At 40.1% G+C, this 13137-nt stretch overlaps 1 non-coding gene across 1 annotated transcript; it reads left to right on the top strand.

Moving 5' to 3' along the window:
* Positions 1-7335: 7335 nt before the first annotated feature.
* Positions 7336-7454, top strand: LOC122795184. The gene has a single exon (XR_006363781.1). It is a non-coding gene; the product is annotated as a 5S ribosomal RNA (ribosomal RNA).
* Positions 7455-13137: the final 5683 nt, after the last annotated feature.

Below are 13137 nucleotides of genomic sequence, written 5' to 3'. Positions count from 1 at the left end.
GGATATCTACTGTTATTTTAAGTTCTTACACAACTGTACTATGTCCTGACTGAAATCACTGTTGTTGTATTCCTGGCATATGGGTGATTCCCAGAGCTGAAGGAGGTAGAGGAAAGTTAGTTGGCTAATGATTAGTATCCAGACATGACAAAACTTGCAAAAGCAGCCCTGGACCTGGAGAAAATATCACTTTTGTAGTGTTTGGTGAAGGTGTGCGCAGTGGACCAAGCAGCAGCTTCCAAGATAGACTTGACATCCACTCTTTTGTAAAAAGACCCTGCGGAAGACATTGCCCTAGTGGAATGAATTTTTGAGCAGAAAGGTAAGGACTTACCATAGTGAGAATAGTAGAAGGAAATGGCCCTTGAGATCCAAGTTGCAATAATTTGTCTGTTGACTGGCTTGCCCAGCTTAGAGCTCATAAAGGATAGAAGAGCTGGTCAGTCTTAAGGATTTTGATTTGTCCAAATGAAATCTCAGTTATCTATGAATGTTCAGCAAATGTAATTTTCTTTTCTCCTTATTTTGGGGGTTGGGGAAAAAGCTGGTTCAGTGAATATCCTGACTGAGAGACAGATTTTTCACTATCTTAGGCAGCTCGTGAAGGATGGATTAGCCCTGAGAGCCACCCTGTCCTTGTCAAAAATAAAAAAAGGTAAAATGGCTATGAGAGCTTCTAACTCAGAGACACTCCGAGCAGAAGTTAGGGCCAAGAGTAGAATAGTTTTCCAAGTGTAGAAAAAAATGGCAGAAGGCACTGGTTCAAAGGGAGGTAATGTAAGCTTTTTTAGAAAAAAAAAAAAATAAGAGCCCAAGGAGGAGAGATACGTTTTCTTGGTGGGTTAAGATGAGGGACTCCACTCGAGAAAAGTGTGACCTCCACTCAGGCAAGTAGCCATTGATGGCTGACAGGTGAGCTTTGATGAAAGATTAAGCCAAGCCTGAATGAAGTACTTTACAAAGATATTTGTAGGTTGGGAGGGTGGCCTAATGGTTAAGGTGTTTGCCTTACAAATACATGGTGCAGGGTTTGAGTCTTACAAGGGATAATTTGCTAGGCTTAAAATGGCTCGCAAGGGCAGTTAGCTTAGTACAAACATATGAATTAATTCAATTATTAGACAGCGGGGACCTGTGATAAGAGTGGGTCCTGATGGTATTTGCAGCACCACTAAGAACCTAATTTCCATTTAGCTGTGTAAGATTTGCTTGCAGTGGGTCTGCTGTCTTCCTGTAGAATTTTAACAACCTCCACAGAGAATAGGTGCCTTTGAGGGATGAGAATCCTATCATCTACAGAGTCAGGCTGAGTGATGAAATATTTGGTGAAGAAGCAGTTCTTTTTGCTAAGTGATAAGGTCTGCACGTACAGCTATTTTCCTCTAGTTTCCTTTGTCAGGTGAAATAGCAGGGGAAACCAATGTTGTCTCAGCCTGAACAAGACCAGTAAAAGGAGATTTAGTGCTTTCTTTTTAGAAGACTTTTTTGAAAGTAGAGGGAGTGGAAGGAGGACAAAGTTCACTGATGCAAAAAATGGGGAAGCTGATGGTTGGTTGGAAATGCAAAGATGCCTGTCTGTGGTGTACCCCACTGATAAGTGATTGCCTGGAAGACCTGTCTGTTCAGGGTCCATTTGTGAGGATCCTCCAAGAATGGGCTTAGGGAGTCTGCCAGTACACAGCTAACTCCTCCATGAGGCTGATTTCCTATGCAGCGGATGGAGTGAGCAGGGCAGCCGCAGCAGGAATTTCTCTTAGGAGACATCCCTGGATGCGTCTATGTAACTTCATGGAATCCTTTAAGTCTTCCTTTACCAATGTCCCCTTTGATGGTTCAACTGTTTTTGGACCACAGGTAAAAGAGACTTTGACCAGGTGTGAGCAGGAAGGGAAAACCTCCAAAGGATAAAACAGGAGGGAAAATGTGGTTCTGTAATTCCCAAAAAGGTTTCCCTCCAGCACAAAGTCAACACTCCCCCTAGAGACAGAGGGGAAGGATATAATGGAAGATGCTGCCCTCATGGCAGAGGAGGTCCGCAACATCAGGGAGATGGAGATACTTTCTCTGATCATCCCTTTCATCGCCCCTGAGGGGTTGCCTGACAGTCCATCTCTGGAGGCAGTTGTGGGTCATCTTTCACTATACCCAAGCGCCTGGCTACAAATTTCCCAAGATTTTGGGTACAAACCTTAATATCCAGAGGTTACCTTATTCCCTTTGTTTCCAATCCCCCTTTAAACTGGTCTCTACCAGAGTGCCACCCATTCAGTTAGACCGTGCAATATCAGAGGTCATCTTATTGATGCAAAAAAGAGTCATCCAAGAAGTCCACACAGAGCAAATAGGATCCAGAACTTACAATTCTTTTTAGTTCCAAAAAAGACAGGGGACTCGAGATCAATTCTAGATCTAAGCAAACTCAACAAGTCTATAAAGAAATTGAAGTTCTGAATAATCACTCTGCAGTCAATATTTCCCTTTATCAGGAAAGACAATTGTATGTGCTCAATAGATCTTCAGGATGTGTACTACCACATCAAAATGGACAGGTGCTCCAGAAGACACCTACGCTTTCAGCTGGGAGCCAGTCATTTTCAGTTATGAACACTGCCCTTTGGTCTCACTACAGCCCGCAGAGTGTTCACCAAATGCATGGCAGTGATAACGGTTCACCTGAGACGTCAAGGATTCCAGGTGTTTTCATACCTAGATGACTGACTTCTCACGGCTACCACCAAGCACCAACTAATCATAACCAGGAATGAGACTCTATCCTTGTGCGCCAGATTAGGTATTACAATAAACCTAAAAAAATCAGTCTTATCTCCATCACAGCATATTGTATTTTTAGGCTCAGAAATAGACTCAACCATCATGACAGCAAAACTGACACCAGAAAGAATAGAATCATTACACGACCAAGTCAGATTCTTGCTGGAGAGAGACAAAGTACAAGCCAGGACAGTCCTTCACGTCCTAGGGACTATGGCTTCCACCATTCTCTTAGTTCCCCTAGCCCATCTGCACATGAGAGTACTTCAGTGGCTACTATTTGCCCAGTGGTCAATGCAGGATCTCCCCCTGTCTCACCAAATACTCATCACAAACTCCTGCAAGAAGGATCTAACATGGTGGTTACATACGGATCAACTTCATCTAAGTCGCCCACTTGCTCCCTCTCAAGAAAATGCAGTCTTGACCATGGACACCTCCCAGATATGGTGGGGGTGGGGGGAATTATCTGGGAATGATGGTACAAGGTACTTGGCAGGCTCATGAGAACCACTTGCACATAAATGTTCTGGAGATGAGAGCGGTGCTATATGCATTGCAAGCACTTCACGGTTCTCTTCCCACTGGGTCAGTTGTGATTCAATCAGACAACATGTCTATAGTGTTGTACATAAACAAGCAAGGGGTAACCAAATCTTACCCACTTTGTTGAGAAGCTTTAAGATTATGAAAATGGGTGATGGACACTCAACTTTTCTGGTAGCAATGCACATCCCGTGGAAGTCCAATGTGATAGCACACAAACTCAGTCAAGCAATTCTGATGTCTCATGAGTGGTCCCTGAATTCAGAAGTTGCGGAAGAGATTTTTCACAAATGGGGCCAGCCTTGCTGTAACCTATTCGCCATGTACATGAACACCAAATGCAGCAGCTACTTTACCCTAATTCTCCATCCGGGGATGTCACCCAGGGATGCTCTAGTCCACAATTGGCATCTGGGACTCCTTTATGCTTTTCCACCCTTTCCTCTTATTCCAAAAGTAATTCAGTATGCAAACCTGTTGAAGAGTACCCTGATCCTCATTGCTCCTTACTGGCCTCACCAAGTCTGGTTCCCCTTCCTGTGTCCCTATCTCTTGGAGGAACCATGGATTCTGGAACCATCTCTAGACCTGATTCATCAATCAGGGCAGTTCCATCCTACTATCCAAACCCTGAAATTCACAGCATGGCTGTTCCAGTTCCACGAATAGCCAGGTGTGTTTCCCTTTCCACTACAGTCAAACACCTTCTGATTTCTTCACACAAAGCTTCCACCAGGAAATTATATTCCTGTAAAAGGAAAATGATCTCCATTTGGGCAGCAAACCAAGGCATAGATCCCTACTGAGCTCCTATAGGGTCTATCCTGTCCTTCCTGGCATCTATTTTTCATGAAGCAGCTGCAGCTACTACTATTAGAGTTCGGTTAGCTGCCATCTCTAATTATCTTTTTGGCTACATGGGAAATCCAATCATGTCCCACTCTTTATGCAAAACCTTTTTGAAAGGAGTCCTCCTTTTCAGACCTCCAATCAGGCAACCACCGGAGCCCTGGGACCTAAACCTAGTTCTTACATCTTTAATTTCTCCACCCTTTGAACCCTCTTCTTCATCGGCTCTGAAATTCTTGTCTTGGAAGACATTGTTCTTAGTGGCTATAACATCTGCTAGGAGAGTTTCTGAATTGCAAGCCCTCACCATTCAACCTCCTTACATTGTTTTCCATAAGGATAGAGTCTCACTTAGAACTAATACTTCCTTTCTTTCTAAGGTATGTTCAGAGCATAATCTCAACATAACTATCAAACTACCATTTTTCTTCCCAAATCATACTAATAAATCAGAATACAGACTACACCATTGGATATTCAAAGAATTCTCAGGTTTTACCTGCACTGGACTAAAGACTTTCGAAAAGCAGACCAATTATTTGTTTCCTTTTCAGACAAAAATAAAGGATTGCCTGTTTCTAAGGTCACCTTGTCTAAATGGCTTTCAGACTGCATTTCCTTTGCTTACAAAGCTGCTGGCAAACAATTACCAGCCAAAGTAAAAGGCCATTCAGTCAGAGCAGTATCTACTTCATATGCCTTTAGATCTAAACTCCCAATTGATACCATTTCTGCAGCAACTACTTGGGCAAGACCTCATAACTTTGTCACTCGTTACAAATTGGATTTGGCCTCCCGGGACAGGTCATCCTTTGGAACCACTGTGCTGAAGAGTCTCTTCACTTGAGCCACTCAGGATAAAGGTGCTAGGGATGCTGTCCCATCCAGCAAGAATTACTGTGAGATAGGACTACATAACATAAAGAAGTTATGTACTTACCATAACGTTCCATGTTTGCAGTCCATCTCACCTACATTCTTGCATCCCACCCTCCTTTCCCCTTCCTGTTTTCTGGAGGAACTGGCAGACTATCAATTATGCTCTCTGACCTGGTTGTAGTTGTCTGTCCACCTGGCATGGATGGTAATACAGAGTATGCTGTTTGTATGGGCATAGCTATTGACAGTTACTATTATGTACCTATTTGCTTTCTTGCAAACAAGATCTGGGGAATTGCCATGAGGCATCATGGGATAGGGGTTAGCCTCAAGCCAGTAAAAGCTCTCAATCTTTAGTATCGGCCTAGTCAGAGCCAAGAATCAGCTCCGAACCCATCCAGTAAGAATGTAGGCGAGATGGACTACAAACATGGAATGTTATGGTAAGTGCATAACTTCTTTTTTACCAGGAAAGTCCGACTGGGAACGAAGCCCATTTTAAGTGGAGGCCTGGGGAGAAAAGCTCACTGACTAACTATAACACTCATTGTTTCACTAGAAATTCTGTAATATACATAAGTAACAGTATTGAATTATGAAGATACAGGATATCACTGCATCATAAATTAATGCCAATACTGAATCTGCGGTAATGGCTGAATCGCCAAAGTGCCAAAATGCTTATTGCACACAGCGAGGGTGTAGTAACTGTATTAAGCTGTAGTATTAGCAATCAGTATGCTACAGTTAATGAAGCCTTTATGGAAAATAGCTTTATTTTTTCCTGCACCTTGAGGAAGGCAACATTTAGGAGTTTGAGGATCTGCATAGGGTGGCAGGTGATATAATAATTTATAAGAATGAGCATTTTAGCAGAAATTTAATGATATGAGAGTCACTGGGCAAAAATATTAAACAAAATCAGGGATGAGGGATATTCAGGAGTGGACTTTACACACTTCATTAGCACATACTCATTTTAATGTAAGCACAATGCTTCCAATTAAAGATATAAAGCATTCTGCTTCATTTCTGCTTTAAGAAGCAAAGAAAAAACAACACTCGTTCATAAAGACAGAGACAAAAGGTCTCTGCATTTTCAGTAATACATCTCCTGTAAAATTATCACAAAATAAACTGTAAGCCAACTCTGCCTGTAGCCAACTCTGCCTGTAATACAGTCATCTACAATTCTGTGTTAAATTAACGATTGAATTACAGAAAATTATGCAAGCATCTGCAGAGTTGAGTGAAGAAAATGTAATTAAGCATTAAACACTTAAAGACTTGAAATGGAGCTTCTCCTATATGAACAGTAAAACAAGGTAAAATATGAAGTTCTTTGTAGTTTATTTATATGTCGAGTGGGTGGGCACATAACTAAAAATCTGAGGCATAGTGACAAATCAAGAGCATAGCAAAATAAAATACAGTAAATGCAAATGTTCATACAAATGAAGAATGGCAACTACAGAAGCATTTTATCACTTTAGAACAAGCATCCAACGATCAGCCACATTGCACTGAGTGCTAGACCCATACGCCAAATCATTAAAAGCAACTGTTACTTCCATTTATTATGTTATTATTAATTTTTTTTTTTGGCTGACAATTGAAATATCACAGCAGAATATACTACACAAAGCTGAGCTTTATAACTATGTCTCTAAACAAAACTATCATCAAGGTTTCAAGATTTTCTGAACATAATTCTGAGTGGTGTACCAGAAATTCAACCCTTAGGTAAGCCACAGAAGAAACATAAGGAAAGCAAAATATATGCAGTCAATCACTAACTGAATAACACTATGCAATCTACAGTACAAATGCTCACCTTAAGAGAATCCATGTTTGAGACTGTTGATCACAGACCTGAACAAGCCATGGGAAGGTCAGATATCAAAAAAAAAAATCCCACTACAATACTGGCAGAGAAAGAGGTTCCCACCATACTGCACATTATTAAATGGCTAATGGACATGGGAGAGGACTAAGCATTTGTTATATCACTTAATGGATGAGTCTTTGCATATTTTGCAGATAAATGCAACCATTGCATTGGTGCTGTAAATTTGGGGCTGGAAGTTGAAGGAAAACTATGGTTTATTAGTAGCCATTCTGATGCCTGTTTATGGGACTAAACAGCGACCTATTTTACAGTACAAGATTTAATTTCTGTCAGCCAAGGATTTATGACAGCAGACTGTCCAAATTAAGAAAAACAGTCAGATCAACTGCATTTAAGTGCTGCATTGCTCGTTCTTTGCATTGCCATGGGTAAAGGAAGAAAAGTACGGTCATACCACCCTGAATGCACCCGATCCCATCTGATCTTGAAAGCTAAGCAGAGTCGGGCCTGGTTAGTACTTGGATGGGAGACTGCCTGGGAATACCAGGTGCTGTAGGCTGTAGGTACCAGGGAATTGTTATTGCTTGGCTTGTATAGGCCCTAGGGCCGATAGCCTAGTACCAACCTATGAACCTATAATTCAGAATGGTATCCCATTGTTCCACTTAGGTGAGTTTAACTGCCCATCAATAAACCAGAGCATCTATATCTCCAATGTAGGGTTTGCCAAGAAGGCCTTAGACTTAATAAACAAAAACTCTGAGAAGAACATTGTAAATAAACCTTCCAGGGGGGCACAGTATTCATGACTTCATCCTCACAAATTTAGTTGCCTCATACACTACTACTGTGATGTTCCCTTCCTGGGGAAGTCTGACCATACATTTAAAATGTTTATCTTCAAAATTTCAAAAGCAATTAAAGAAAATATCTCTAAATTCAAGGATTGCAAACATGCAAACTTCATTCTACTCTGTGATAAGATATTGAAATTATATAAAGATTGCTCTAACCCCAGCTTAGACACAGCGGCTAGCTAAACTAAGGAATCCTACACCTGTTTAGATAAATGCATAAAATAGGCAGTCCCTGCTAAAGTTAAATATTATGAGAAGTGCAAAAAAAAAACACCCTGGTGGTCCAGCAACATTAATAAGCTTTACAACAAAAGAAAGCAACTTCATAAATTATATTGCGGATTTAAAACCTCTCACATTAAAGAGAGTATTAAACACACCGCAAAGAAACTGAAAATCACCATCAGGTCCAATAATTTTAACCATGCACTTAGGTTAGTAACAGTAGCCACAGATAATTATTAATCCTTCTTTAGCTATGTTAGGAGACTTAGAAACAGTAGCCTACATTGCTCTAAACATATTAAACACACCACAAAGAAACTGAAAATCATCACCCGGTCCAATAATTTTAACCATGCACTTAAGTTAGTATCAGTAGCTATAGATAATTATAAATCTTTCTTTAGCTATGTTAGGAGACTAGGGAACAATACCCTACATTGCTCTAAACATGTTTAAGATGGCACCCCATTCAGACTCAACTGATTACCGATGTCCTTGCCAACTAACTCAGTTCTAACTTGACACTCACGAGTACTATCTACAGTCCACATCTCCAGGAATTTCTTACTTTTCCTGTTATCACTAAGGAACATATAGTAATAACACTGAGTGAGCCCAAACATACGTCTGCCATGTGATCAGATAATATACCTGGATAATTAATAAGTAGTGTCACACATGCCCTTGCTGACCCACTCCACAAAATGTTTAACCTATACTTAGCTACAGGTTTTGTCCCTGAAGAGTGCCATACTGCAGTAGTGATCTCCCTACATAAAGGTGACCTTACCAATGACCCTGTGAACATTATACCTATCAGCCTAACCAGCCTCATTTTGCAAGGCCATGGAATATATAAACTAATCTTATAAATTGTCCAGGAATAAGGAAACTCAGCGATGAACTGCACAGTCACGAAAAACCAGCCAAAATAAAAAACAAAAAGCTGTGCAGAAACACGGAAAACAATACATTAAAATAAAACCAGCAGACTTTAATGCTGTAAGCACTTTCACACACTATGGTGCTTCATTATGGCTAATCTTATAAATTATGATATCAAAAACCTTGTTAGATTTGACCATCAACTCTTTGGTTTTGTCAAAGGAAGATCCTGCCTGTTAGATCTAATTAACTTTTTCAAGAGGTTTGCCTTGAAAATTTTAAAAGCTATCAAAGGAAATATCTAAATTCAAGGACTGCAACCTTGCAAACCTCACTCTATTCTGTGATGTGATACTGAAATTCTCTTATGATTGTGACCATGCAGTGCATACAGCATATCTAGATCTGTCCGAGGCATCTGTCACCATACCCATGCTGGCATCATAAGAAACCTAAATGATTTAAAAATAGATCCCTGTGTAGTAAAATGAACAGCAAACTTGCTAAAAAACAAAGCCTCTACAGTATGAGTTGCAGACACCTCATCAAAAATCATGAAGGTGACCAGTGTTGTCCCTCATGGTTCAGTGTTGAGACCCCTCCTTTTTGGCATTTACTCTTCTGATCTCTAGGCTGGGAGCCAGATCCTCTGACTTTCTAAGTTTGCAGGCAATGGTAAATTTGGAGTTATTGTTAAGTCCTCCTCTGATACCTGAATCCTCCACCAAGAACTCTTTCTGGAGATGGGCTAAAATGAAATGGTAAAAAATGCAATAACTTTGCATTTGATAGACAACTCTGCCAACAGCATATTGTTTTGCCAGTCCACTGCTAAAAAATGAAAACATAGTTTGGGACCTTGAAACTTGGGTTGATAACGCCCTATCTTTTGCTAAGCATATGACAATAGTAGTCAAGAAATCTTTCTACTTAACAGAACTAATCTCCAAGGAAATATCATCCAAAACTAAGGGAGTCATCATTTCTTCATATTCAGCATTGATTTGGCCAGTTGTTGAGTACAGCATCTAACTAGACATATAAAACAGCTAGAAAGGCTACCAAGAGAAGGAAGCATTGCCCCTTTATTCAGTATCTTTCAGACTTTAAAGAGGAGACCTGTGTCTAACCTACTGCACCACTGTCTTTGATCTCCTATATCTCTGCAGATCAGATCTTTCCATTAACCCCAGAAAAAAGGATCTAAATCTTTGCCAAAAAATAACAAAAAAAAAAAAAAAACATGTTGTACAGACAGGTTTATCAAACAGCACCACTCCCCACCTCTAGAACAGACATACCCTGCAGGTTAAACAGTGTGATTCCCTATTATTCTTCAAATGTAACTTGCATGACTGGATGAGTCCTTACTAGACCACCTTGAGAAAGCAGGTGAAGCCTAAAGGTGGGTACTGACAAGGCATATATGGTCTTAAGACTAAATTGCCTTGAAATATGTATGATCTTTGTCTCTATAAGACAAAGCCCTCTTAGAGACAGAATAGATAATCAGGCCTGAGCTTCCAAACAGAGTCTCATGAGATTCATGCCTCATGATTAAGAGGAGAGGATAATGACAGGCTATAACTGTAATTCAAGATACGAGTCATAGATAGGGTTCCTTAACAAAAATCAGTAAAGTTTTTGTTATTTTATTAACTGCCTCTCTGCAGTTAGATCCACATATTCTGCAGATAACCTAACTAGGAAGCTACTTCAGTTTCTTCAGCAGTTCCATCTACTCTGTCACACATTGAATATGGATTAATTCAAACCCTGATCTCCCAGACAAAAAAGTATTAGCCTTGATGCCCACTGCTAAAGCACTAGCATGGTAACACCAAATGGGATAACAATGCAAGTTTATAAACTATTCCTGCTCTTCATTAAGCCATCTCTCACAAGATTGTTTAACTTGGCAATGACCACTACCTTGCTTTCAGATATGACTGTTTTGGCTGCTATTACAGTGCTCACAATGTCCATTAAGAATCCACAGTTAGGAAGTAATTACAGGCTTATATCTTTATTTAATGTGGAGGCAAACATCTTCACTGTGGTTTGTGTGAGAAGGTTCTAACCCTTGTTATCCTGGATGATCAGTCTGAGATCTTTAAGGGGTGCTAGAGCACTGATGCTATTAGATCACTGATTACTCTATTTCAGGAAGAAAGTCCACAGATCACCTGTGACTTTTTTTGATTTCAAAAATACATTGCTTCCTGGCACTATCACAGGCTGGTTCTCAGGTTTAAGCCACTTGCATGAAATATAACTGCTAGACAGGTTTTGTATTAAACACATGGCCATGCCTGTTTTCAAAAACTCTAATACCTTTTAATATTTTCCCTCTTGGAAGAGGCAATGAACAGGAATGCTCATTCTTGACAACATTGTTTCTGATAGCTGGGGAGCCACTGGCTATAGCAATTTGAATAAGAACAAAATTCCTTGGTAAAATATTTAAGAAACTAATGTTTACTGGTGACTGCATGCTGTTCTCAGAGGATCCTGAGAAAGAAATACCAAATATTATCACAGAGCTCCAAACATTGGCATATTGCCAGGATGACAGGTCAGTGTACCCAAACTGACTGCTTTGCATTAATCAGACTGATGACACAATGGAATCTGACATATCATTCAAACCCTTTCCTTGGTGCACTGGATCCCCTGAGTATCCTGACATTTCTTTAAACTCCTCTATAGACAGAATGATAAAAGTAAACTTAAACACTCTCTTCACAGACCTAAAAAACAGGTACAGCTTATACTTTTAATAAAGACAATGGTTTGCAACAAGAGACTGATTCTGAAGCCACAAGGTGTAGGAATCCTTTGGAAAAAACTATAAAGAGACTGAAAAGTTGGACTATGAATGTTTAGTGAAGAAAACATTTGTCTTTTCAAATTATGACATAAAAGAAGATAAAGGTAAAACAACTGCATGTAATGAACAACAGTGGAGAACCAGGGACAGAGAACACTGGTAAAGATGAACCATCCTGATGATTTAGATGAGATACACCAAGATGGTATAGTAAACACTTATAAAGGATACCATATTTACAATTATACTGACACTGTGCTTACTAAAGAGCACTTTTCCCTTTTTATGAAAGGTGTAAATATGTTCCAACAAGAAAGTTTAATTATACTGATGTTATTTTAGAGTTAAAAATATTTATGAGGAAACCCAATTTAGCTTATATTTTTCAGAACCAAAATACAAATGGAAGAAAGGAAAAGGAAGTCAAGATGAGAAGTACCTTTAACCCACCATTAAAACCTACTTTAAGCGTACTAGAAAAAGCTATTACAGATGATATATATGCACTGAAAAGTAAAGAAGAAAGACAGACCCCTGGATTCTCAAAAGCTTGCATGGAGTGCAAGATTGGTGCAGGAGCTCACGCAGGCAATATGTCTGCCGTGCGATCTAGGAACAGTCTGTAGGGGCATGCATGAGCGCTTTTGCACTAATCTTGCACGGACTAAGCTCTAGTATGCAAATCACCCCATTTGCAGGTGACATCCGTGCAAATGAGGTGATTTTGTAATCCAGGAAGCTTGCAACAGTCCATGCAAGACTAGTGCTATCTGCAGAAATGTACTCGGTTAGTAACCAAGTACATTTCTGCAAAATCCAAAATGGAGCTATGACAGCTCCAAATAAAGGCTGCATATCATTGAGGAAGCATGCCAATGGCCAAGTATAAGGCCATTGGCATTGCAAACAATACAAAAAATAAAAAATAAATCAACTTTTATTTTTTTTTTTAGCTGATCTCGGCTGTTTAAGCATCGGGCAGCAACGTGCAAACAGGATCGGGGGGGGTAAGAAAATAAACCTAAAATAAGCATTCTAACTAAAATCAGTATTCTGCCATGCAAGGCAATGGCAGGCAGAAGACAACCTGGCCAGTGAGTAGTGGTTGCTAAGGACGGAGGTCTGTGTGACTATGTATTAGTAGGCAATCCTAAGCAAATGAGAGGAAGGATAGTGAATCCCAGTTTTTCCCAGCATGTGAGTCAGGTCCCAGCAGTGTAAGACTATGAATAGCTGGCTGCAAGCCTAGGATGTAGGTGACATCATCTGAGGGGGGGTCAGGCTACTGTAAGCAGATTGGAGCCCTGTTGCTTGGGTTTGCTCCTAGCTTAGCACAGCTAAGCTAGGGGGTGTGTCTAAACCTGCCTAGCACTCTTTACAAAGTGTAAGCAGGTGTGCGCGCCACGTTTTAAAGGAAGAAAAAAGAAGATAAACTAGGAAATAGC

This window comes from Protopterus annectens, chromosome 2.part1 (assembly GCF_019279795.1).
Source record: "Protopterus annectens isolate FY-2018-M chromosome 2.part1, PAN1.0, whole genome shotgun sequence".
Classification (NCBI taxonomy): domain Eukaryota; kingdom Metazoa; phylum Chordata; order Ceratodontiformes; family Protopteridae; genus Protopterus; species Protopterus annectens.
This window is presented reverse-complemented; position numbering and strand designations above follow the sequence as displayed.